This window comes from Carlito syrichta, unplaced genomic scaffold (genome assembly GCF_000164805.1).
Source record: "Carlito syrichta isolate Samal-C Ts95f unplaced genomic scaffold, Tarsius_syrichta-2.0.1 Scaffold308858, whole genome shotgun sequence".
Lineage (NCBI taxonomy): Eukaryota > Metazoa > Chordata > Mammalia > Primates > Tarsiidae > Carlito > Carlito syrichta.
This window is the reverse complement of record NW_007252954.1, coordinates 165,216-190,185: the sequence shown is the minus strand read 5'-3', so window position 1 is coordinate 190,185 and position 24,970 is coordinate 165,216. Positions and strand designations below refer to the sequence as shown.

The 24,970-nt window shown below is 37.6% G+C and overlaps 1 long non-coding RNA gene across 1 annotated transcript; it reads right to left on the bottom strand.

The window, feature by feature from the left end:
* Positions 1-211: 211 nt before the first annotated feature.
* Positions 212-6,430, bottom strand: LOC110596392. Its single transcript, XR_002482421.1, has 3 exons — positions 6,321-6,430; positions 3,076-3,559; positions 212-448 (listed from the first exon to the last, which is right to left on the bottom strand). It is a non-coding gene; the product is annotated as an uncharacterized LOC110596392 (long non-coding RNA).
* Positions 6,431-24,970: the final 18,540 nt, after the last annotated feature.

Sequence of the window (24,970 nt, the reverse complement as noted above, 5' to 3'; positions counted from 1 at the left end):
AGTTAATTTGTTACTTTTTCTTTTTTTAAAAAAAGGAACAGAATTACAGAATATAAAAATTATTCATTGAAAAAAAAATCAGAGGAAGAATGAGGTATCGAGAATATCTGTGGCCAAAGTTTTGCTTAAACACTTTGTTCGGAGACATTTTCAAGAGCACTATTCTTGGTTAAATACCAGATTTTTTTTCTTTACTTATGGTCTATAAACATTGGAAGCCTCTCTTGAACAGACTGTATTTAGATTGTGCGAGAAGTTTGTTTAACTGCCATATTTGCCAGAATCCTCAAAACATCACAGGCCACAGAAGACAAATGACTTTTTTTTTGGGGGGGGGGGCCTAGAGAGGTCAGGACTGTATATTCCAGATAAATGTTGATTCACTTTAACTATTTTTTATCCTACTTGGTGTGTCTGAGATATCAGAACATGTGAGAAATATTTCTAACTGAAAAATGAAAGAAAGAAATGCAGCAATTAGAAGATGATTTTATAGGCTTTTTAGAGATTATTTGGATTTCTTATAAAAATGATCAAACCCAGAACAATAACAAGGAAATTAAACAAAATGTTAAGTGTATTTCTTTATAGAGTCTTCAGGGAGTGGAGGACATTCACACGGATTGACACCCAAGTTTTCTCAGCATGTAAGTATATTTTGATTATGTGTTTTCTTTAACCATATTTATTCAAGAAAAATCTAAATTCATGGAATCTACACATCAATTTTTAAATTTCCAGGTCAAATACAGCTTTTTAATTTACTGACAACTAACTGAAACATTAAAAACTTGATATTTTGAGGTCTGTATTTCCAAATATTAAAAATCTCTTCCTTCTCTGTGACCCCACCCTAGCGTGTTCTTAAGTGGTCTATTTCAAACAAAAGAAAGTGACATCCCCCTTTCAAGTAGTCAAATGTTAGATTCCCTCAAAACTGATTGGGACTCCCTAGAAGTTTTGCAATTAGATTCACACAAATTGAGTTATTTTTCTTTTTTCCCAAACATCATTCTTATGAACTTTATAAATATAACAATGCTGAGTTTAGAGTTTTATGCTGCTCATTTACAAATAAAGGTATTTTGATAAAACCAAGCCCTCGTACCTTTGCAAAACAAAAACCTGGAACAATCTAATATTAAAACATTACAAAATGATTGTAGAGGGAAATTTAAAGGGAGAAAACCTGATTATATAATGCAATCCAACAGTAATCAATTTTACCTTCAATATCTTGCTTTTGTTTTCAAAATGCTAAATAAACAATACATAATGCATCCCTCATCAGCCAAACCATGGAGGCTCTGTGCTCAAATAACAGGAAACATATTCAATTTTCCTAACAGAAGACAGTTCATTAAGCTGTGCCACATCAAATAAAACTTTAATTTCTCCAGCATCAGAGTCGCAATGAAAGCAATTGAAGAAGATGAGCCATATGGTACTTCTATCAGCAAACACATATTGCTCATTCCCCCAAAGTTTTCTAATTCTGCTCCCCAGACCTGCGTAATATAGATAATGTGCTCTGAGAGCAGCAACCATGAGCTATCTAGTGTACACTTCTAATACTGTATTTAATGGGAAATAATGAATCATAAAAGCCTAGAGAAGACGGCTTTTGCTAACCTAAATCTCAGCTGTAATTTCATTGTTCTGGGCCTAAGATGCTGTTTGCCCTTTTCAAACAACAGCAGTTGAACATAATTATGCTGCTTCAAACCTGGGCTTGAAAAAGCATCCCTCATACAACCAAGTTTCTGTTAACTCCTGAAATTCTGCATTTAATGATGCACTGATGCAGACACTGAGATCATTGAGCATGTGTCATTTTTGAATCCAAATAACCATTTTTCTCCTTCTTCTCTTGGGTCAGAACGCTCAATGCTTTCATGCTCTCTCCTCTGCCCCCTACTTGCTTTCATCCCCTCCCCCACCCCCACCCCATGCAACAGGAGTGGCATGATTAAAAATGAGCAGATTTTCTTGTTATTCGCAAATTTGATATTTGCCTGATGAAATGCACATAAAATGTGAAAGCTATACAGTGCTCAGAAGAAATGTCTCCACTCCAGGACTAGCTACCAAGATGAAGTAATTTAGGTAAAAGAAATGTAAAGGTCCTCATATATCTCTGCTATAGAATGCTAGGATCATGTTCTAAATGAAGGCGTCAAACATTGCTGAGCTTTTAGAGTGATAGTATTTTGACACATGTGAAGCGTGTGGTGTTTCTTCTCTCACCCTGGCTGCTTTGACAATTCAGCTAAACATAATACATGTGCTCAAATGCAGCGGCGTATGTGTTGTGAGCCCAGCCTCTCTCTGGGAAGAAATTGGGGCTGGGGCTTTGTTCCTTTTGAGGGCAAAATGTTATTTTTTTCCCCTAAATAGGTCGATACTTTCAGCTTTTCCATTTTCAAAGCTCATCAAATCAATATTTTACCAACACGATGTTAATTTAAAACACCAACAAATAACACTGTGGATACATATTGAAAACATATTTTAATGGTTTTGTTTGTTTTGGCATCATATGAACCAAGAACAATTAAATTAAAAAGAGACTTTTAAAAGTTAAAGATTGCCTTTTTAAAGCTTATTAAAATCAGCATGTTAACATGTCTGTCTCTGAATTAGCTCTCACACTTGATTGCCATCATTAAAACTAGTTGTTTGGGTGCTGCTCAAAGCTGATTCTTACTAGTTATTAACTTGAAATCTCTTTCCATTGAAATTAAAAAAAAAATTATTCTAACTAGTGGAAGAAACAGTCACCCAAATGTGAACTAGCACAGCAAGACAGCAACATTAAACCATGAAAAGACCAACAGGTAAAATAACTATAGTAACGTCTACAACACCCTCAGTAAAAAACAAAACAAAACAAAACAAAAACAACAACAACAAAGAACCAGTCCATTGATTATATTTCATGAATGCCTTAAAACAAATGTTTAAACAGTTTTCTGAAACAGTGCAGAAAACCCCTGCATGCTCCACTGGGTTGCAATGACAATGGTCTATTGCAATGTAAAACACGCTGGAGGATAAAAAGGTGCTTTTTGTTACCATTTTATCAAAGCTGTTCATCTTCAAGCTGCAGGCAGCATTTTGCTGGAATTGCAGATATTTCTCTGTCCAGGCTCCTTTGTTTGTGCATCTCATTTGCATATATTTATCTCCAGCTGAGGGTGCTTTCTGCTCATTAAGGCCTCCCTTCACATTATTTCATAAGCCAGCTGCTAAGAGGGATTTCACCTGTGGTGACGGAGAAAAGAGGGGTGAAAAACTAAATTCCTCATAAAAAGAAAATCTTCTGAGTCTCTTCCCCTATAAATGGGCACCATTTGTGTTAAACAACCTCTTGTCATGATAGATGCCTCCAGAGGTCAGGGGTTAAAGTTGATTTGAAGGTCAGCAGTAAAACAACAGACAAACCAGACGCCAAACTGGTTCCTTAGCTGTCGGTGGGAGCTGTGGTACAACCAGGTCTTGAACCTTTTTCAACCTCTAATAAAACAGGGGATGAATCTGAAGTGGATCAACCAGGCCCCTGAGGAAGCAGCAGAGAAAAACACAAATAATATCAATATCAGGCAGCCACAGGAAACAATGGGGCATTTCTCCATGCTACATGCATGCTGCTATTGTTTCAAGGGCTGGGGAATTAATTCCACTTATTTATTTAAGGCGTGTCAACTCACTGCCTAAACCTGTTTCAGTGTCAAGATGAATAAAACTTTTATGGCTCATAAAATAGAGCCATTCATCTCAATGGTCTTTGTGGTACTTTTTTTTTTTTTTCCTGGCATACTGAGCTAGGCCTTTGCTCTGAAATGGTTACATCTGAACCCATGCTATGATCCACACCATCTCAGAGAAAAAAATAATTTTGCTAGCAAATGTATCTCAACAGAAATGACACAGAGAAGCATTTAGCTATGATGTAAAAGCTCCAGAAATTCTTCTAAATACTCCTCATGCAGTTGCATCTGTTTTGAGTATGCATTATTTACAAGGCAGAAGTTGTATTATTTTAGAGGAAAAGTTCAAAAGAGATAACAGTTAAAAATTACTTTTCTAGAATATTATGTAATGTATTTCTTTTACTTTAGAAGTGCAAACTTGTGACAGAAACTTTCTCATTCATCATGTTTTGCCCATGTTTTCCCTTCTATACAGTCAGTTTGCTCTGATGTAATAATCAAATACCTTCTTTAACTCTGTAGCTCTGGATTTTATGTTTGATTTTAAGCATAAAATGGTGCACATAAACGGAAAAGAAAATGCATTTATGTGATTTTTGTGTTATAAATTTTTTCAAAGTTCAGTTAACAGACTTGATTTTACTTTTGCTTTTCTGACAAACGTTTTTATAATATGATATGAATAAACTAGTTAACATAAAGTGCCATGCATAGTGCTAAGCACATACATTTTCCTCATGCGATTATTAGTGATGATTCAATCCAAGTGACACAGGTCCATTTAGGATGGACTATAATAACACGATTTTTCACAACTGATTTTAGTTAAAACAAAATGCTCCAATCAAACAATATCATCATTCCAGCAGATCATTGTAGCTTTAACAGGTGACGTCACGGGAACAGGAATGCTTTATATTAAAATGAGTAAAAAGAAGTCATTTGATGATATTTCACAAATTTTCCAACTGTGGCCTCAGTCCCACATATTGTACTCTTTGCTCTGTTGCAATGTAAGTTGATTTGTGGAGGAGTCACTTACCATGTTGTCCTAGTTGCTTTGTTTTTTTGTTCTCTGATGAATATTATAGCCTTTATTTAGGGTGCTGGGTTATTTCTGATTTAATTAGTTGGTAGATCAGGGCTTTCCTCCATGAACTCGAGTTTTTCCAGCAAGTAGACCATTTGAGAATGGCTTCAAATAGAAGTGCAGCTTCTATCTGGAGTGTACATTTTGACTGTACACAAAGATATGGCCCTGACAAAGAGGGATTCAGTTTTGGGATGCCAAGCACTGCTCAAGATTCAACTGCTCTTTATTTCCCATTTGAACTGGTGCACACACCTCACAGACGTACTGGTTGCTTTACATGCTGGTGGTGGCCCATTGATGAAGTAGCCCTGTTTGAAAATGCAATTGCTTTCAAGTGGGCCACCAGGCCCTAAGAAAAATATTTCAGCTTATAATTGATGACTTTTGGTTATCTATAGCAATGTGTTCTCATTTAAACTCAGAACAGGGGATTTTTCTTCTATGGCCAATTACAGTTTAAAAATGCAAGTAGTCTTGCTTCACACAAGGAGCTCAACTTGTGGTCTGATAAATTTTCCGACTTATTGAATGTTGCTTATATCTTCATTTTTTGTAGACCCTCTGCCATCCCAAAGCATTTTATAACTCCCTCTGTAACTAACTTATCAATTTTCTTTCTGACCTTACACATTAAATTTAACCCCACTCCACCCCCTAAAACCAGCACCTCCAAACAACTAGACTAGAGCAAAAATACACAATTTACTCTCTCTTAATATCTGCTCCGACTTCTTTCATTTTTCTTTTACTTTAATCTAATCGCTAATTCTTAAGCTTTGGCCAAATAGTTAAAAATGTTAAGTGCTAGCAAAGCCTTCTACCTCCCCCTCATATCTGTCTCTGTTTATGGAATGGGTCCCAGTTTCCTCCTCTTCTCCTTCAGCCTGGGGTCTTCAGGTCAGAACACTGTAAATACACACAACCCTGGCTAGCCCCATAAATCTGAGCAAAGGGCAGCCTTATATATTCAGATAAGCTCAGGCAGAGTTAGGGGTATGAAAGGAGGGAGAGTCGGCAGAGTCTGAGGCTCTGTAACCCTGTTCAGAGAGCTGAACTCAAAAGACCAAGCATTCTTAATGTGGAAGGAGAAAAGAAATTTTATCTTGAAATATTGCTCCTATTTCTAATGGATGAGGTTGGCACTGCTTCCTCTTCTCTTATTTTATTTTTTCCACATTGTTTATATTCACATCCTTACCAAACATATTATCTTAGAGGCAATCAAATTAAACAATAAATTTAATTTATTTCCAATGTTCTTTTTTCTTCTTAAGTGTATTTGTTTGGGTTTTGATGTGTGTGTGTGTGTGTGTGTGTGTGTGTGTGTGTGTGTGTGTGTGTGTGTGTGATGTGAACTGGTCATTTTCACGGCAGAGTGGAAATTCTTCTCTACTATAATTTTTCAATCCCATGATCATTGACTGAATAGCCATATTATTAGTTACTACATTGAATCCCCCCAAAAAATATATCTGAAGGAGTTGAGAATGACAAAATGATAAATAAATGATTACATATCCTTCAGTCTTCAGAGCTTCTATTTTATTCCCAGGTCCATGTATTTTCTGTTGGATTTCCAGATTGCGAAGTTTTCCGTTACTCGTGAAAGACCATCCTTCTTGGGGGATGTATCTATTATGAACACAGATATTCTCACATGGAAAATTCTGAGTGTGATGCCTATGGCGAAGTCTTTTAAAAAAAAAATTATTTATTTATTGTAAAGATGTGGGGTACAATTCAGGGTTCGATACAAACATTGATCATGCAGGTACCCTTATTGATGAGGTATGCCCCCCCACCCCTAGCAGTTTCCAACTGCCAGTTCCACCCCCCCTGCGAAGTCTTTCTATTGTATTCCTGACTGCTGCTTCTTTAGATATGATGAGTCATACCACAGATTGGCCTGGGTCATTTAAGACTCCAGGAAAATGTGGCGCTCGATTTGTTTCCAATGTTTTATATTTTATCATATATAAATATATAATTTAAATCTATTTTTCCAAGTTTTTCTTCTTATTTCAATAGCTTTTGGGGGATACAAGTGGTTTTTGGTCTGAACTTTACCCATTCCCACCTGTTCATGTTATATCCTATAGGTGATTTTTTTTGTCCCTTTGCCCCTTCCTCCCTTCCTCTTCAGAGTCTCCAGTATCCATATTCTTTTGGTTAATAGATAATTGATTTTTTAAAAGACTAATTCATGTTCTCCAAAAAAATTAGTGATAATACCATGTAGTTAAGAGAATTTAATGGGGAAAACTTCCAAGAGAGTAGTTGGGCTGGAAGCCCAGTATGTTGCCTACACTCAAGCCTTGCTTTTGACAAATCCCTTAAGTGATAATAATGATAATAATAATAATTATTGCCATTTATTGAATACTTACTTTTGGAGAGCATGCTAGGTACTTTAGATAATTATTAATTTTCATCTTTACAAGAAGTGGTAAATGAAGTGTACAGTCTCCATGTTAAAAATGAAAAAACAAAACAAAACAACTACAAAACCCCAAATCAAAAAATACCTCTGATTTGAAAAGTGAAGGAACTTATCTCAGAACATATGTTGAAACCCAGAATTTGAACATGAGTCTGACTCTAGAGCTCTCTTTTCTGAGAGAGCTGTTATGGCTCATGGTTTCAGGTTCTTTATCTTCAGAATGAGGGTCTTAGGTAGAATTGTGTCTATTTAGCGATGATTTCCATGTCAGTTAATTTTCTCTAGCCCCTACCTCTCTTGAGTCTCACCTTGGCATTTTTCTCTTTTTTAAAATTTGTATTTATTTATTTATTTTATTTTAAAGACATGGGGTACAATTCAGGATTAGGTATGCTATTGTAGCACTTGGCATTTTCAATAGTTCCCTGGCATCTGGGCTTGCTGCTGAAAGACCTCCTGGACCACACCTCTAAAACTGAACTCACTGATTCCCTACCTGACCTGCTTCTCCTCTGGGATATATGTGGTGTTTAATGGGAGTACCCTCAACTCTGTTGTTCAACTTAACGGCTCTCTAGCTACCTCATCTCTCTCCCATCTTGCCAACCATGATCATTATTTAGCTTAGCAGAGTAGTTACTTATGCAGGGGGCACAGTCTAACCACCTGGTTTGAACTCTGGCTTCCCTGTTTACCAAGTTGCAGGTTACTTTACTTTCCTGTGCCTTTTTTTTTTTTTACTTGTAAAATGAGGTTTGAAATATCATTTATTTTATAAGATAATCTATACTATAAGAAAGGGATTGGCAGTAGTGGGAAACTGCCAGAGGAAGGGCGTTGGGATTGGCAGTAATGGGAAACTGCCAAGGGGGGATACACCTTATCAACAAGGTTACCTGCATAATGAACATTTATATACCTAACTCTGAATTATACCCCACATCATTAAAATAAAAAAATTAAAAAAATAAGATAGTCTAGTTTAGGCTTTTGGTATTGCTTGGCTACTATTAAAATACTCTACAGGCTGCTATTTCTGTAGTCAGGCTCTTTCTCCGGTAATCTAGTCTTTTATTTTGGATTACAGAATGAAATAAATACTAAACAAGATGCTTTCCTGTTTAAAAATCTTTAGGTCTCCTGTAATCCTCAGGTCTAAGTACTCAGTCAGGCAAAGGGGGTTCATTAGTTTCCTCCAACTGGTCTTTCCAGAGTCATTCCACCATGACTTCCTAAGCAATGTGTACTATAGAAGCAAAAAACTGTACACATGATATTTCTTTATGTCTCCAGACTTTTGACTGCTATGCTGTACTCTCCACCAGGAATGCCCTTCCTTTCCATTTCCATTTAGTAAAAAGTGCATTTATCTTGCATGGCTTGGTTCAAAAGTCACTTATTTTTTAGGGCAGCATAAATTGAGTCAGTCACTTCTAGAATGTATTCCTATGTTTTAGAAGCTAACATGTTGCATGGTAATCATATGTATCGTGATTATCTGTCTGCCACTAGGCTGCCAACTCCTATGGGCAGGGGTTATGTCTTTTTCAACTGTTTTAAGGTCTCATATATAGTATATTAACCCTAAATGTGGGGGGGATTTCCAAATTTAGATTATATACAAAATATCATCCCTCAGTCCTAAAAAATAACTTGAATCAAATAACTGTGATGCAGTTAACTAGTTGAATTAACTCCTGTGAGCTTAAGATAATAAAGGCAGTGAACTTGTAACAAAATTAAATTTAAAACTCAAGTGCAATTACATTGTTCTTACTACCACCAAGATAAAGACGTTATGTTGTTTTCCTAGTACATGTTACATGTTTCTGACACCATAAGAAAATACGAGAATAAAAATCCTTTAGAACACTTTATTTGATCTATAATATCTATGTTTGATACAAGATCTTATTAGAAAAAGAGTCTGTTTTTTTCTTATCTGTCCTTACTCAAAGCATAATCTTCCAGGGGAGGCTGTATATCAGCGATTAAGATCATAGGCTGTGGAACTAGAATGCCGAGGCTCAAATACTGATATTGCCACAGACAAGCTGTGTAACTATTGGAAACAGTTTTCTTGGAATTTGTTCTCTCACCTGTAAAATGGGTATCATCGTTTCATTCACTGAAGAGAGTGGTTATGAGGATCAAATGAGTTAATGCAGCTAGCACTGAGAGTAGATTTTCTAAAAACTGTGTCCTATTGTTTGGTTGGTGTTAACAAGAAAGGCACCTGGAATCCTGGTAGAATAGGTGAGGGGTATTTCATCATCAGGAAACAGTGGGGAGAGATGAAGTAGCCTTGAGAACTTGTGAGAACCCGTCCATTTACCTGCACAGGGAGTAGTTCATCTATTTCAGATATAATTCCATCACTAAGCAACTTAATGCTTCATTTCACCATTTTACATGTGGAACTAAATCAGGGAACAAGCCTCGTTTTAACTTAGCAGTTGAAAAGATTGGCTCCAGAATTGTCCAGCCTGGGATTGAATTCCTGCTTTATTACATGCTGGCTGTCTGACCTTGGGGAAATGTTTTCATTTCTCTGAGTTTAAGTAACTGAAAAATGAGGAAACAAAAGATTAATTTTTACCTTCTACCTGTTGTGAGAATTAAATGAAAAGAAAAAAAATTATTCAATGTGCTTATCACAGTGTCTGTCATAGTATTATTGCTGTCTTCATGTTGAAAGTATTATTGAAATATTTTTAATATATCATGCACATTTTTTCACATACCTACAGAAGAGTGTAAAAACATTTATGTAGATTAAAAAAATAAGGTGAACACATGTATACTCATCAACCCAGGTTAAATAAAAAGCTGCCAGTCTCTTAGACATTCCCTGAATGCCTTCATGGGCACATGCCCGTGTCTCTCCTCACTGGTTAACTAATCTCCTGGTCTTTGGATCATCATAAACTTGCTTTTAGTTCTTATTAAATGTACCATTAAACAGTGTATTACTTGGTTTTGTCTTTTATGACTATTGTGTTAATGTGATGGTTGTATGTATATTCTGTTTCTTGGTTTTTATACTTAACTGGTACAACTAGGTTGATGTGTACACTATTGTTCATTCAATGTCACTGCTATATCACGTTTTATTATATCAACATCCCCAAATTTATTTTGTTTTCTTTTTTCTATTGACAGACATCTAGACTTGCTGTTTTAGGTTGGCTTCCTGAAACAACCATTTTGGTCTTTAGGCATAATCATAGTCTTTTATCATATTATAATTGCTGATTTTTTTTTATTTTTTGATTCTTGCTATTACAAGCACTGCTGCATATAGCATTTTTACACGTGTATCCTGGAGTACACATGGAAGACTAGAAAACTTTCTTTAGGAAGTTAAATCTAGGTGATGAATTGTTCAGCTGTAAGATATATGAATATTCAAATTTAATAGGTTATGGTAAATAGTACATGAAGTCTTATAAACAGTACATGAAGGAAATTATTGACAAGATTATTATGTACATATTTTGGGTCCTCATAAAAATTACTATATATTGTAGTCAGTCTTCAGGACATTATAATTTCAATATAAAATCCAAACGATCCTCTTCTCTTGATACTCACATCCTTGTGTGGTCCTCCCTTTATACTGCACCAAGGCTGGTCTGTGTGACCAAAAGAATATGGTAAGAATGATGGTATTGTTGTTTCTGTTTTGGATATCTTCTCTCTTCTTGTCTCTTTCAGAATTCTGAGTCTTAAGGAAGGAACTGTCATGCTGTGAGCAGCTCTATGCAGAGGCCCATACAGTGAGGAACAGAAGCCTTCAGGCAACAACCAGTGAGGAATTGTGGCAACACAGAGGCTAACAACCATGTGAGTGAGCTTGGAAGCCAATTTCTAGCTCCTTAGGTCTTGAGATGACTGAAGATTGATAGCTTGACTATAAACTTATAAAAGATCCTGAGTGAGAATTGACCCACCGAAACTGTGCAAGATTATAGATGTTTGTTAAGTTTTGGGTAATTTGGTTATACACATTCTATTAAAGAGGGGGAAACTTCCAAGTTCCCTTAAAGAAATTGTGAAATACGATTTAATACATATTAAAACAAATACATTTGAAAATAGATAACATAAGAAATTGAAGCACTAACAATTCTAGTTGTTCTTAAGTTGGTCAAGTGAGTCAAGTAAGTTCAAATTTTTTAGTTGATCTTGATTTATAATTATTACAATCCTTTAGATATGTTTATAAGTTATTCATATTGCAAAACATTTTTTATAACATAGCAAAAATAGAAGTCATTTTCATAAACAGAAATAAGAAAATGATTAAATAAGTCATAGATCTATCTACTCAATAGAGTATTATAGAGCCATGAAAAATATGTTTTTAAAAATATGATTTAATTTATAAATATAATTTTTAAAAATATAATTTTAAATGTGTAAATACATATATCTGCTCAATAGAGTATTATAAAGCCATGAAAAATATATTTTAAAAAAATGACATGTTTTCAGCATAACGTGAAGTGAAAAGAGCAGAATATACTATGCAAACAGGATAAAACAAACTATACAGTGACTTAAAGGTGAAAGAGGGCATCTCTCAGTTGTGGAATTATGTAGAAATTTGTTTTCTTCATGAAACTTTTTGTGGACTTTCTGTTTTCTCTAATAAATATGCTTTATGACTTTTATTGCTGGACAAATATATTTAATGTTAAATAAATTATTATTGGTTTCTTTTTAGCCCTACAAATAAATGAATACTACAAGCTTCTAGTTCAAATTGGCAGGAAAATTCTATCAAAATATATACCAACAACAGAACATCTGTAAATTTCTGGTTGCTGTTTCAGGTTGGCTACCTTCCAAACCATTTTGGTCTTTAGATATAATCATGATCTACTATCATGTTATAATTGCTGATCCTTTTGATTTCTCTTGCAGAAATGAATATACCGTCATGCATTGCTTAACAATGGAGATATGTTCTGAGAAGTGTGTCCTTAGGCGATTTTGTGGTTGTGCAAATATTATAGAGTGTACTTACACAAATCTAGATGATGTAGCCTGCTACACACCTAGGCTATATGTATAGCCTATTGCTCCTAGACTACACACCCTGAACAGCAGGATACCATTCAGAACACTATAAACCATTGTAACACAATTGTAAGGTTTTGTATATCCAAAGGGATCTAAACATGGAAAAGAAGATACCACCTTACAAAGGCATTGGTGTCACTAGGAGATAGAAATTTTTCAGCTCCTTTATAATCCTATGGGACCACCGTCATATATGGGATCTATAATTGACTGAAACATCATTGGAGGGCATGACTAGCTTATTGTTTTGTGAACATCAGAGCTGCTGGAGAGAGAATCTGAGGGTAAATTCATGGAATACTCTAAACATTCATACAACCAAAGTTTATATTCTTTAGATTCTGCTCATGAGGTTGGGAGGAGGAAGAATAAGGCAGGTGAGATCTCATGGAGGGGCAATGTGGAGGTGAGGGTTTCCTAAAACCTTTTTAAATTGGGAAGGGTGATTATTTAAGGAAATTAGTGTTGGCATAATTGAGAAAGGGCTTAATTAAGTCTGGAGTCATTGCCTGAAAAATGGTGCTTGTGGTAAAATAGGTCTAAAAATTTTTGCTATTAGGAAAAAAAAGAAAGCATAACTTCAAAATTTAGTGTTTGAATAGACTCAAAGTGTATTATATTTAAACGATTTCCTTTATAAAAATATTTTTGTCCTTTAAATTAGACTTGGAAAAGACCTTGAAATAAGGTACTTAGTCTGGAAGAATTAACCAGAGGTCCACTATTCAAGGAGAACTGCTTCAACATGCATATTTCTTCTGATACTGACATTCCCTTTATGCATTTCCATTGCATCTTGTGCTTTTACCTCACTTATTTACTGGTACTAGATCTTCCCTTCTAGATGGTCAGTTCTCTGGAAACAGAGGCTGTATCTTTCTGGCTTGCCATCCTTTCTTCAGTCCTGAGAGCTTAGTAGGTACTTAATAAACAGATGTTGAGTGACAAAATTCTTTGGATAGTTCAAGGGAAAGAGAAAATCCATGAGTAGAACAATAAGTTAAAATAAAACTCGATACCAGTTAAGACTGCTGGCAATTTTGAGTGTCAGTGTCCTTTGCTCTTGGCACCAGGTGCCCCCTGAGTGCCCCAGTGCCCACGCTGGGTGAAAGCTCAGGGAAGCCTTCTGAGATATGTTCAGTCAGTGCCAAGGAAAGAGATCAGAGTTGGGCTTCTGAACTCCAAAAGGACAAATGAGAAGAAGAAGCTCATAACAGCAGCTTTGGGCACAGAAGAAAAATATGGCTTCCAGTTTTATTTGAACCATCTAACAGTGAATCATATTAGCTTCTCAAAACAAGGAACTCTTTTGTTTGATCATGTATAAAGTAGTGATTCCAATATTTCAGGCAATAAGAAACAATATTACTGGTTATGGAAAACTCTGGAATTTATAATTTGGTGACTTCACAAAAATCTAATCATTCCAATTCATGATTCCAAGCATTATTTTATTAAGCATTGAATTTATAAGAATCTCATAGCCAGAATTTATTGTTTGTTTAGATTTTTCCAATGCCCTCATCACTGAGGACTCTGGTTGCATGTGTAGAAGATTAAGAGACATAATAAATGAAGAAGAATAGATCAAGCAACACACACTAGACCTAGGCCAAACTAAATAAATATGTCTATTTCTAAGGCCTGGAGTTCAACAAGAACAGAAACAAATTCTTACATATAAAAAAGTAAAATTAAAAAAAAATTTTTTTTGAGTTGGAGTCTCACTCTGTCACCCAGACTGGAGTGCAATGGCCGCTCCCCGTCACCGCAGCTTCGACCTGCTGGGCTCCGGCGATCCTTCCACCTCAGCCTTCCAAGTAACCGGAATTACAGGCATGCGCTACCACGCCCGGCTGATTTTTTGATTTATTGTAGAGATGAGGTCTCGCTGCCCAGGTGGGTCTCGAACCCGCGGGATCAGGCAATCCACTCACCTCAGCCTCCCAAAGACGAAAAAGTAAAATTTTTATAAGACTTCACACTTAATTTGATCTGAGTTTGCCCAAGTTAAGCAGTTGTTTATCTAAAAGACAGTATTCATAATTATTTTTCATATTATCTTTTAATTGTACTTTGAAAATAACATGGGCCACAAGGAAGCACAACCAAGAAATTCAAAGTAAACTTCCCCAAGGTGTGAATTAAGGACAAGGCATGTGTTTCCAATTCAAAACAAATGATTTGAAATCCTGTTTGAATCTGCTATTAATAAAGTTGACAAGAACAAAATACAACTAAATGTAGTTTTTCCTAGTGTCGAAACAAAATTCCCTGGTTTTGGTTTAGTTTCTAGTTGTGTGACAGTGGATATATCGTTCACCTCCTTGTGCCTCAGTTTTCTCACTGCTAAAATGAGGACAATTATAGTATCCATATCACAGGGTTGCTGTAAGAATCCCATGAGTTAACCGCATGTTAAGTTCTGAGAATAATGACTGGCATGTCATCAGTGCTATATAAATAACTGTAATTATGATGATTATTATTTAAAAAAAATTTTTTTTGAGTTGAAATCTCACTCTGTTGCCCAGGCTGAAGCATAGTGGCACACTCATGACCACCCCAGCGTTGACCTGCTGGACTCCGGTGATCCTTCCATCTCAGCTTCCCAAGCAGATGAAACTACAGGCGTGTACTACCACGCCCGGTGGGTTTTTTTTTTTTTTTTTTTTTGATTGATTGTAGAGACGAGGTCTCGCCAAGTTGCCCGGGCTGGTCTTGAACCCAGGCAGGCATTCCACTTGTCTCAGTCTCCTAAAGTACTGGGATTACAGGTTGAGCCACCGAGCCCAGTCTGTAATTATTATTAAACAATGAAACAGAACACTGGCCTATTGTTACGTATCATCTCATCTTTCTTTCTTTCTTTTTTTTGGCAAGAGTCCATATCTGCCCATCTTTATAGTTTTAATTTTTTATGCTTATTCTTACATTCCTCCCTCCTTCCTTTCGTACAGGAATGCTTCCCTTGATCTTCTTTTGCTAAGTCTGATCTCTTTTGACTTACCCCTTATAAAGTAGAATGCTACAATGTGGTGAGGTCAGAAAATGGCTCCAAGCCTTATTCATTTGGAAATTAGTATCTTCATGTTTCTTGACATTCTAGAATCAGCCCTAGCTGATTCAATCCACATTAGAAATCTATAAGAAAATAAGTGTAGTCTTTTAAAATGCTTCTGTTCTTAATATAAAACCTCTTAAAAAAAATTTTTTTTTTTTGGTCCTGGAGTGCAGGTGATTGAGTACCTCATTTTGCTGTTATTTCAAAATGGAGAACAAGAGAAAAAATTTCCACATGAAGACCATTGTAGTCATGATTCTGCATAAAGAAGCTGAATATAATTGTTCTTTCCTGGGAGAGCTGAAGTGAGAAACCAATAGTCCATTTCACTGGCTCTTCATTTTCAAGCTGCTTCATGGTGAAGCGATGAGGGGACAGGGGTCTCTGGACAGTGGGAGCCAGCACCTGATGTTTGGCCTACCACTGCAGGCTCTGTTACATGGGCCAGTCATTTCAGTTCCTAAGCCCTAGCTGTCTTGGATATGCTATGAGACTGTACAACAATGCTCATGCCAAAGCAAAGACCTGGTCCAGGTGGCAGCGTGAGGTCCAACGTAATTTTTAGGTCCATGACTCAGTTTACTTGTTTTACTGGGAAGACATTGTAACTTCTCCTACGTATTGTAACACCTTTAAAATCTAGCACTCAGACAAACAAACAAATCTCCTGCCATGATCGTGCTTCTGGAGTTGTTTGCCTTCAGCTGTGAGACTGGAAAGGAGCATTTCTCTCCTTCCACCCAAGGCCAGAGTAATATTTCTTTTTTTTTTTTTTTTTTTTTGAGTTGGAGTCTCACTCTGTCGCCCAGACTGGAGTGCAGTGGCCGCTCCCGGCCACCGCAGCCTCGGCCTGCTGGGCTCCGGCGATCCTTCCGCCTCAGCCTTCCGAGTAGCCGGAATTACAGGCATGTGCCACCATGCCCGGCTGATTTTTTGATTTATTGTAGAGATGAGGTCTCGCTGCCCAGGCGGGTCTCGAACCCGCGGGCTCAGGCCAGAGTAATATTTCTAAATGCCATTTGAATCATGCTGTTCCTTCCCTAAAATCCTTCAATTGCTCTTTCTTAAGTATGGGATAAGGCACCAGTATTTGTGCAGCATTCACAGGCCCTTATGGTGGGCCTCTGGGGTCTACTGCCCCTCATTTGCTGTCTTTTCTCTTCCCCATTCCTTGCCTTTGGATGGACTATTTTTTCTGATGTTAAGATATTTCTTGGGCAACCCTCTCAGGTCCCCTCTCACTGTGGGAGCTTTTCTGTCTTCTCAATAAATCCTACTTTCTCAAAAAAAAAAAAGATATTTCTTCGCTAGGCTAAATTCTTCTCTTTCTATACATTACACTTAAGTGTCTTGACCTCTGTGAATTCTGTATTGAATTTTAAGCTTGGCTAGATGGCACCTTCTGTACCCATCTGACACCCCATGACTTCACATTGCAGCATTAACCACATGTGTTGTACCTGCCTTTTGGTGTTCATGCTACCCAATGACCTGGAAATTTCTGAAGAGAGACTGGCTATTTCATTTTGGCAACTCTAGGACCCAGCCCAGAACCTTGTATAGAGTAACAATGTCAATAGATGCTTACTGAATAAATAAATAAATGAAAGCTAAATTTGGCAAGTTCTTCCATATGATAATTTGGGACACCATAAATCTAGAGGGCATTATAATTTCAGGTAGATTTATAGCTAGTGGAGAATTGTTCCCAAAGATTTAGGGAAGGAAGACCTAGATCAGACAATAAATGTATCATGATGTATAAGGATATGAGGTAAGATACTGGGGCCACTGAATCTGGGGAGGGGTTTTCAATAGGTAACACATCCAAATGATTCAGTTTTGAAACTGACGAGTTCTTTTAGTAATCGCCACACTGTTTTCCATAGAGGTTGAACTAGCTTGCATTCCCAACAACAGTGTAGAAGCAGTCCCTTTTCTCCAAATCCTCACCAGCATCTGTTGTTTTGTGTTTTATTAATGATTCCTACTGGAGTTAGGTGGTATCTCAACGTGGTTTTGACTTGCGTTTTTCTGATGATTGGTGAGGCTGAGCATTTTTTCATGTATCTATTGACTGCTCGCGTGCCTTCTTTTGAGAAGCGTCTATTCAAGTCTTTTGCCCACTTTTTAATGGGGCAGTTTGTTTTTTTCCTTCAGCATGTTTGAGTTCCTTGTAGATCCTGGATGTTAGGCCTTTGTCAAATATGCAATTGACAAATATTTTTTTCCCATTCTGTGGGCTGTCTATACAACCCAGTAATCTCCCTTATGGGAATATACCAGGAGAAACTTAAATCACTCTACAAAAAAGATACCTGCACATGCATGTTTATTGCAGCACTATTCACAATAGTGCAAACATGGAACCAACTGTGCTGCCCATCAAAACTGAACTGGAAAAAAAAATACGGTATATATACATGATGGAATATTATGCTGCCATAAAAAAGAACAAAATTATGGATTTTGCAGCAACTTGATGGAGTTAGAGTCTATAATACTCAGTGATTTCTCACAGAAACAAAGAACTGAGTAATACATGTTCTCACTCATAAGCGGACACTGAACATTTACCATAATACTATAAGAAAGGAATTGGCAGTAGCCAGAAACTGCCAGAGGAAGGGGAGCACATTAATAATATATTAGTTCATTAACACATAATATAGTAACAATATTGTATAATATATAATAATCAATTAATAATAATACATTTGTATATTAACATTAATAAGGGGACCTGATCTCAAACCAGGCAAAGTAAGGACTAAAGACCCAACTACCTGTATGATGACCACTTGTATACCTAATCCTGAATTGTACCCTACCTCTTTAAAATCAAATAAATTTCAAAAATAAAAAAAGAAAAAGAAAAATGAAATCTTGTCAGGGGCAGAGTACTATCTGTTTTGTGTGAATTAAAAAACCTGCTCCTAAAAAAAAAAAAAGAGAGAGAGAGAGAGAAACTGATGAGTTGCAAATTTCTGCTTTTGGAGCTAAAACATTTATTAAATTAATGGAAGTTGTGGGAGGAAAATTTGTCTAAAAGTGACTCAAAATGAGCCAAGAGGGTGGTAGAAGCTGCCTAAAATTTTTTTGTCATTAACTGTTTATTGAGCATCTAGTATCTGCTGGGCATTTTTCAACAAAAGTTTTAAATTCATAACTTCATGTGGTTTAACTCTCATAACATGTCTATGAAGTAGGGAGTAGGTAATATTAGCCCTATTTTGTGAATGTGGAGACTGAGACTGAGGGAGATTAAATGAAATGTCCAAGGTCACACAGTTGGAAGGGGTGGCATTGATTGGGTGACCCTGAAGATTATGGATTGAAGGAGGGATAGTCTCACTTCATTCTGTACCAGACCATTGGGGAAAGATTGGTTCCATTCTGAGTGTCCATTTTAAGATAGCTATAGACGAACTAGAGCATATTCTGACGAGGGAGGCTGTTGTGAATTTAGGAATGACAATCACAGCCTGGTCTCCTCCTCATATCTTGGAACAAATACACTAAGACAAATAGATGTCAAAAGTTTCAGAGGAAACTTGTGTTGTGGTTGAAGAGACAGGCGAATCCTACTGCAGGTTCACCTGGAAAGGGTTGAGCCCGCCTAGTAAATTCACCACAGGCGGGGAGAAAATCGAACTCTACAAGACAGTTTCAAAGCAGCAGGCCCTGCAGGCCCATATGGACTTAGCCCTGCATGCTCAGTGACAGCTCCTGGTTCAACAATCAGGCAAGCCATGCCCCGTCAGGTGGGCAGGAAATGAGTCAGGAAGAGGCCAGAGTGTGACTCAGAGTGTGAATCTCCTTGGAGACACATGAACCCAGGAATGAAGCACTTGTCCCTGACTGTGGGTGCATTGGTTATGTGTCAAATGTCTGAGCTGTGGTACACAGATGTTTGGTCAAGCAGCCGTTGAGATGATGCCATGAAGGAGTTTTTTAGAAGTGATTAACATGTGAATCAATAGACTTTGGGTAGAGCAGCATCACCTCTACAAGGTCTGACAATTAAGTTCTTGTCAGATGTTGGCAGTACTGTACAAACAACTCAATAAGGTTTCATCCCCTTGGTTTATCAGTGTCTCATAGTTGTGTTCATGTCAGTGTCCTGCTGAGTGGCATTTATTATTGTTGTTGCATGTTTTTGTGTGCTATCGTGAGAATGTCAGAGCTTGAATTAGACCAACAAACAAACATTAAATTTCTTGTTAAACTTGGTAAGAGTGGAAGTGAAATCAGGAACATGTTAGTCCAAGTTTATGGGGATGATGCTGTGAAGAAAATGGCAGTGTACAAATGGATTAAATGTTTTTCTGAGGAGAGAGAAAGTGTCGCTGATGAAGAGAAGTTAGGATGGCCAGTAACGAGCAGAACTGACAAGCGCATTACAAAAATTTGTTGAATGTGTGTCAAAATTGTCAGCTGACTGTGAGAAGCATAGCAGACCAAATAAATATCGATAGGGAAACAGTTAGGAAAAGCTTAACTGAAAATCTTGGCAGGAAAAAGATGTGTGCAAAAATGGTCCCAAAGGAGCTCTTGCATTATGACAATGCACCAGCTCACATAGCACTCTTTGTGAGGATGTTTTTAGCCAGTAAACAAATAACTGTATTGGATCACCCTCCCTCCTCACTTGATCTGCCCCCCAATGGCGTTTTTCTTACCCAAAGATAAAGGAAATATTGAAAGGAAGACATTTTGATGACATTAAGGACATCAAGGGTAATATGATGAGAGTTCTGATGACCGTTTCAGAGAAAGAGTTCCAAAATTGCTTTAACTGGTAGACTAGGTGCTGGCATCAGTGCATAGCTTCCCAAGGGGAGTACTTCAAAGGTGACTGTAGTGATATTCAGCAATGAGGTATGTAGAACTTTTTCTAGGATGAGTTTGCAAACTTAATTGTCAGATCGCATATAGCGTGGATGGGCCACATCCAATCAACTGAAGGCCTTAGGAGCAAAGATAGGTTTCCTGAAGAAGAAGAAAGACTTCTCAAGATTGCAACATCAACGCTTTCTTGAATTTCCAGCCTGCTGACCTACCCTACATATTTCAGAGTTACCAGTTCCCCAAATTGTGTGAGCGAATTTCTTACAGCCAGTCTCTCTCTCTAAATATATATGTATGCACATATATATAAATGTGAATTTATGTACATGCATATATTATTTGAATATCCTTTACTGGTTCTGCATCTCTGGAGAACCTTGATTAATACAACGGGAAATGCTGAATCTGCAGCTGAGTAGTTAAAGTGGTGATCATGGAAGTTATGTTCATGTTTCTGATGGGTTTGCATAGGACAAGGTATTGGACTTATTGATGTGTCTCAGCAGTGTGAACTATTCTGTGATGCTTTTAGCATCTGAAATGGTTTAAATGGAGCATGATGATCCTTGTTAGCGGAGCTATGGAAGAAATGCTCATGTTACAAGAAGGCTGACTCAGATGGCTGATTATTAGGGTCACTTCAAACTCTTTTAAGGGTAGTGATGCTATTTTATGCTTCTGTTAAATAATTCTAATGCCTTTTTTTCACATACTAATGTTTGTGAAGTTCTTTCTTGTCTATTAGTGTATTGGTTTTTCTCATAGTACCTAGCACACAACTATACAATTATAGAATTGAATTGAGAGTATAATAATAGTTGATTAGGAACCACATTTCAACTTTAAATGAACATGTAATTCTCTGTCTTCTTCATATTGCTTTGTCCCTATATACATCTCTTAAAGTACTCATTTTTAGTATTAGTATATTAGTAATGTTCCAGTATTACTTGGTTATTTAATTATAAATTAAAATACATAGTTCACAAGATTTTTGACCAGAACTAAGCAAGAAATTAAAATACAAATAAGAAAATAACCTAATTTGTGAATAGCATTTCTCTGAAATCAATTAGCTTATTTTCATAGGAAATACAGTTAGAAGGAGAAATCTGTCTGCTAAATTCACCCAAAAGAATACAAGAATTATTGGAATATATATATATTAAAAAGCTACCTCTTTAAATGCTAATGAACACCAGCTTTATCATTTCTAATGAAGAGGATTTTGGTTTTACTTTTCCTCTTCCAGTGAAAATTTTACTGCTTCCTGCCTGGCAAAGGAACATGGCTTGAGCCTGAAATTTGAGACTATATAAATAGCTGATCTGGAAATTGCAAGCCAATTTTATCCTCTTTCCTCCAAGGACAGTCATAGTCTCCCCTTTTCTCCTTGAATTATCCTGTCAACATTCTTGGTCTTGCCAGTGTTGATATAGCCACCACGCCATGATCAGCTGCTTAACTTTACACTCCACGAAGGAGGGAGGAATCTTTTTTTGGAGCTCTGACACAATTCCCCTGTTCAGATCATCTTGCAGGGCAGTATACAAAAACTAGAGCAGAAGGTGTCACAGGAAGGCAGAGAGTGAGGGTATTAACAAGCCTTTTTCTTCAGGTCTTCTGTTGAAGACAACTCTAGCAAACTCCAGCCTAGCATTGAGATCACAGACATCAATATTATGAAAGGAACGCTCAGCCTTGTGATACCATGAGGGCCATACCAGATGGAGCCAAGATACAGTTTATAGCTATTGTCATTAGTGGGTGGCCCTGCACCAGCCGTATTGACAACACCTGGGAACTTGTCAGAAATACAAATTCTTAGGCCTCCATTCAGACCTGAATCAGAATCTCTGGAGATGGGACCCACAGTCTGTTTAACAAATCTCCAAGGGATTCTGGTGAGAACTGAAGTCTGAGTACTACTGGTTTATAGCACTTCAGCTCCTCACAACCACAAATACATACACATTAGGGATATTTCCTCAGTAATGAAGGCCCTGGTCACACTGAAGCAGTGAATATGTATTTCTCTCTCTCGTGTATGTATGTGTGTGTGTGGAGGGTGGTGGTGGTGTTTGAGGGTAAAAGTGATAACCAGGATTGACCCAGGAAGCAGAGGCAGAGGTACTTTCTTAGAACTTTCTCTCATCAGTTTATGCACCTCCATTTCTGGAAAATATTCACTCTGCATCCCCAAGGTTTCCTAGAGCAAAGGTGGCCCAGTCTGGGTTTTGACACAGTATGTCCTCAGGGTGTCCAAGCTAAGGGTAAGATAGATGGCCCACCTCAGCTTTGCTGGGACTGGATACATTGGTGTTCTTCTGCCCCTCCTTATCAGGGAGGCCTGGACTGGATCTGGAGGCCTGAGCTCAAGTCCCAGGTGCAACACCATTGAGCCATGCGACTATGGGTGAGTCTCATGCTCTCTGGGGTGTCTGTGGTGAGTCGGCCATATGAGAGGCCATCTTAGGGAGGTAGACAGGGGTGGTGGTCACCATACAGCCTCCCTCACCCACCTTCACATACTCTGTACTCAGGGGACTTCAGGATAAGATATCCTTCTATAAAGGACGTCTCCTACCAGAAAAACACACACACACACAAACGAAGCAATAGGGAATGATTTCTAGGTTCACTTTCTACTCTGGGATTCCATAGGCAGAACTTGACTCAGTATCCTAACTTTTGCAGCCTTGCTGTGATATGTTGTATACATCGTTCCAAAGGTCTAGAGCCCTCCTCTGAAGACTTGTTTTCTGGTGGTGGGCTTAGCAGCTCTATTTTTTTTTCTTAAGCTATTTTCTTTTACAAAGAAGAAATGCCTCCAAGTACAATTGCACCCAGATTACCAGACTCTCCACTTAAACATTACCAAAAGCTATAATTTTGAAATTCTTTTATCTATCCCAAGCTAATAGCAGTTTTGCATGTCTTTATATTGTTTTCATCTGTTTCTTAGCCCCCCTCCTCTTTGGTTATTGTCTCTGGAATATGTGCGGGCTTGTTTAATTTTAGTGCTGAATTTGGGATATGGAAAAGATTACTCTTAATTATATTACTTATTTATTGAAACATAATATATTTATACAGACCTTCTGTGCTACAGAAGCAGTGTGCTCTTTTGTGAAGACATCGCCGGAGGTTGCCCAGGCAAGGATCTGAATGAAACAAGATCTGAATCTTCAGAAATCCAGAAATAATCTATCCTTCAGCATCTTCAGACCAACTTCTCACTTGCTTCCTTCAACATGAAATATTCTGCCTGGCCCTGTAGCCAGCCAGTTCAGTGTTGTTTGTCTACAATTCAATGAACCTGCTAGGCCCCTTCTAAAACAATCACCACAGCAGAACCTCAGGGTCTGACAAAGATTTCCCTCCCAGGGAGATTAAGGCATATTGAATCCGGTCGAGTTGATGGAGCGTTTTTTTCTCTTGTTGGCCTGGTGATTACAACCCTGTCTCTTAAACTGCACTGGGTCAGACCACAGATCAAATGACTTTTTAAAAAAGATGTAATGCTGGTAAAGAATAGAAAATAAATCCTTGGTCAAGCTATTACCCAGTAGGAAAAAGAATTCCATCTCTTTGAATTTCTTACTTTGTCAAGAATATTATCCACCTCCACTTCTCTGTATTTCTTTGTGCCTGCAGTGCAGTCATGCGTCAGAAGCCCCCAGCTTTGGGTATTGTCATAGGGCCAGACACCATATGCTGCCCTGTCATGAGAGCAGCACCAGCTACATGATTTGTGGGGCCCAATGAAAAATGAAAATGTGAGGCCCCACACTCAAAAATTATTTAGGATTCCAAGATGGCATCAGCAAAGCATTAAAGGAAACTCTGGGCCCCTGTGAGCTTGGGTCCTGTATAACCACACACGTCACCTGTCCCCCTGGCTCAAGGAGAGACCCAAACGAGGAGGGTGAAGTGTCCATTCATTTCCCTATCTTCTGTTCTTCAGTCCAAGTCGTTTAGGTTTGTCTAGAGGTCTGCATTTCATTCTCCCTTCTCAGCTGACTATCTCTTTGCCATATTTGCTTCACATTTAAGACTTCGTCTAAGCAGCATGTACACTGAGGGGCCAAGGAGGTCCCATTGCCTCAAAGTAAGTCCTCAAAGGCCTGATGAAAGCCATGGAAAGGAGGGTGGAGAAGCACCTGGCGCTCCCTATCACGTTGCTCTGTCCTGCCTTCTCAACAACATCTCCGCTGTGGAGGTCTCTCTCCCTTTGAGTCTGACAAAATCTTTTATAATTCTCTTTAGATGTTCTAAGGCATTATTACTCTTTCAAATAATTGTTACCAATGCCTACCAAATGCCTTAGATCTTCCCCTCCTTGTCTTTACTGTAAATACTTTCCTTACTCTTCAGTGGCAATATTATGGTTGTACACAGTAACAGCATCTCTACAGCTATACGATTTTCTTTATACTTGTGCTCTCAAAGAATTCACATCTCACTTCTTTGGTGTTTAATTCATTATTCTAAAAAGACTAATTTTTAAAAAAGGAAGCTTGATGCCTATTTATGATCTCTTCTGTAAAAGTCTACCTGCTATCCCCACTCCTAAATGTATTATTGATTTCTGATCATACACAAAAGATTGACTCTGTGATGTTCTAAACTAGAACTTACAGTTGGCTTAGTGATAACTTTGCCCAAAATGGAAGCATTTGGAAATTGTTGCCTCTAAACCTGAGTAATGCATTTTCTAC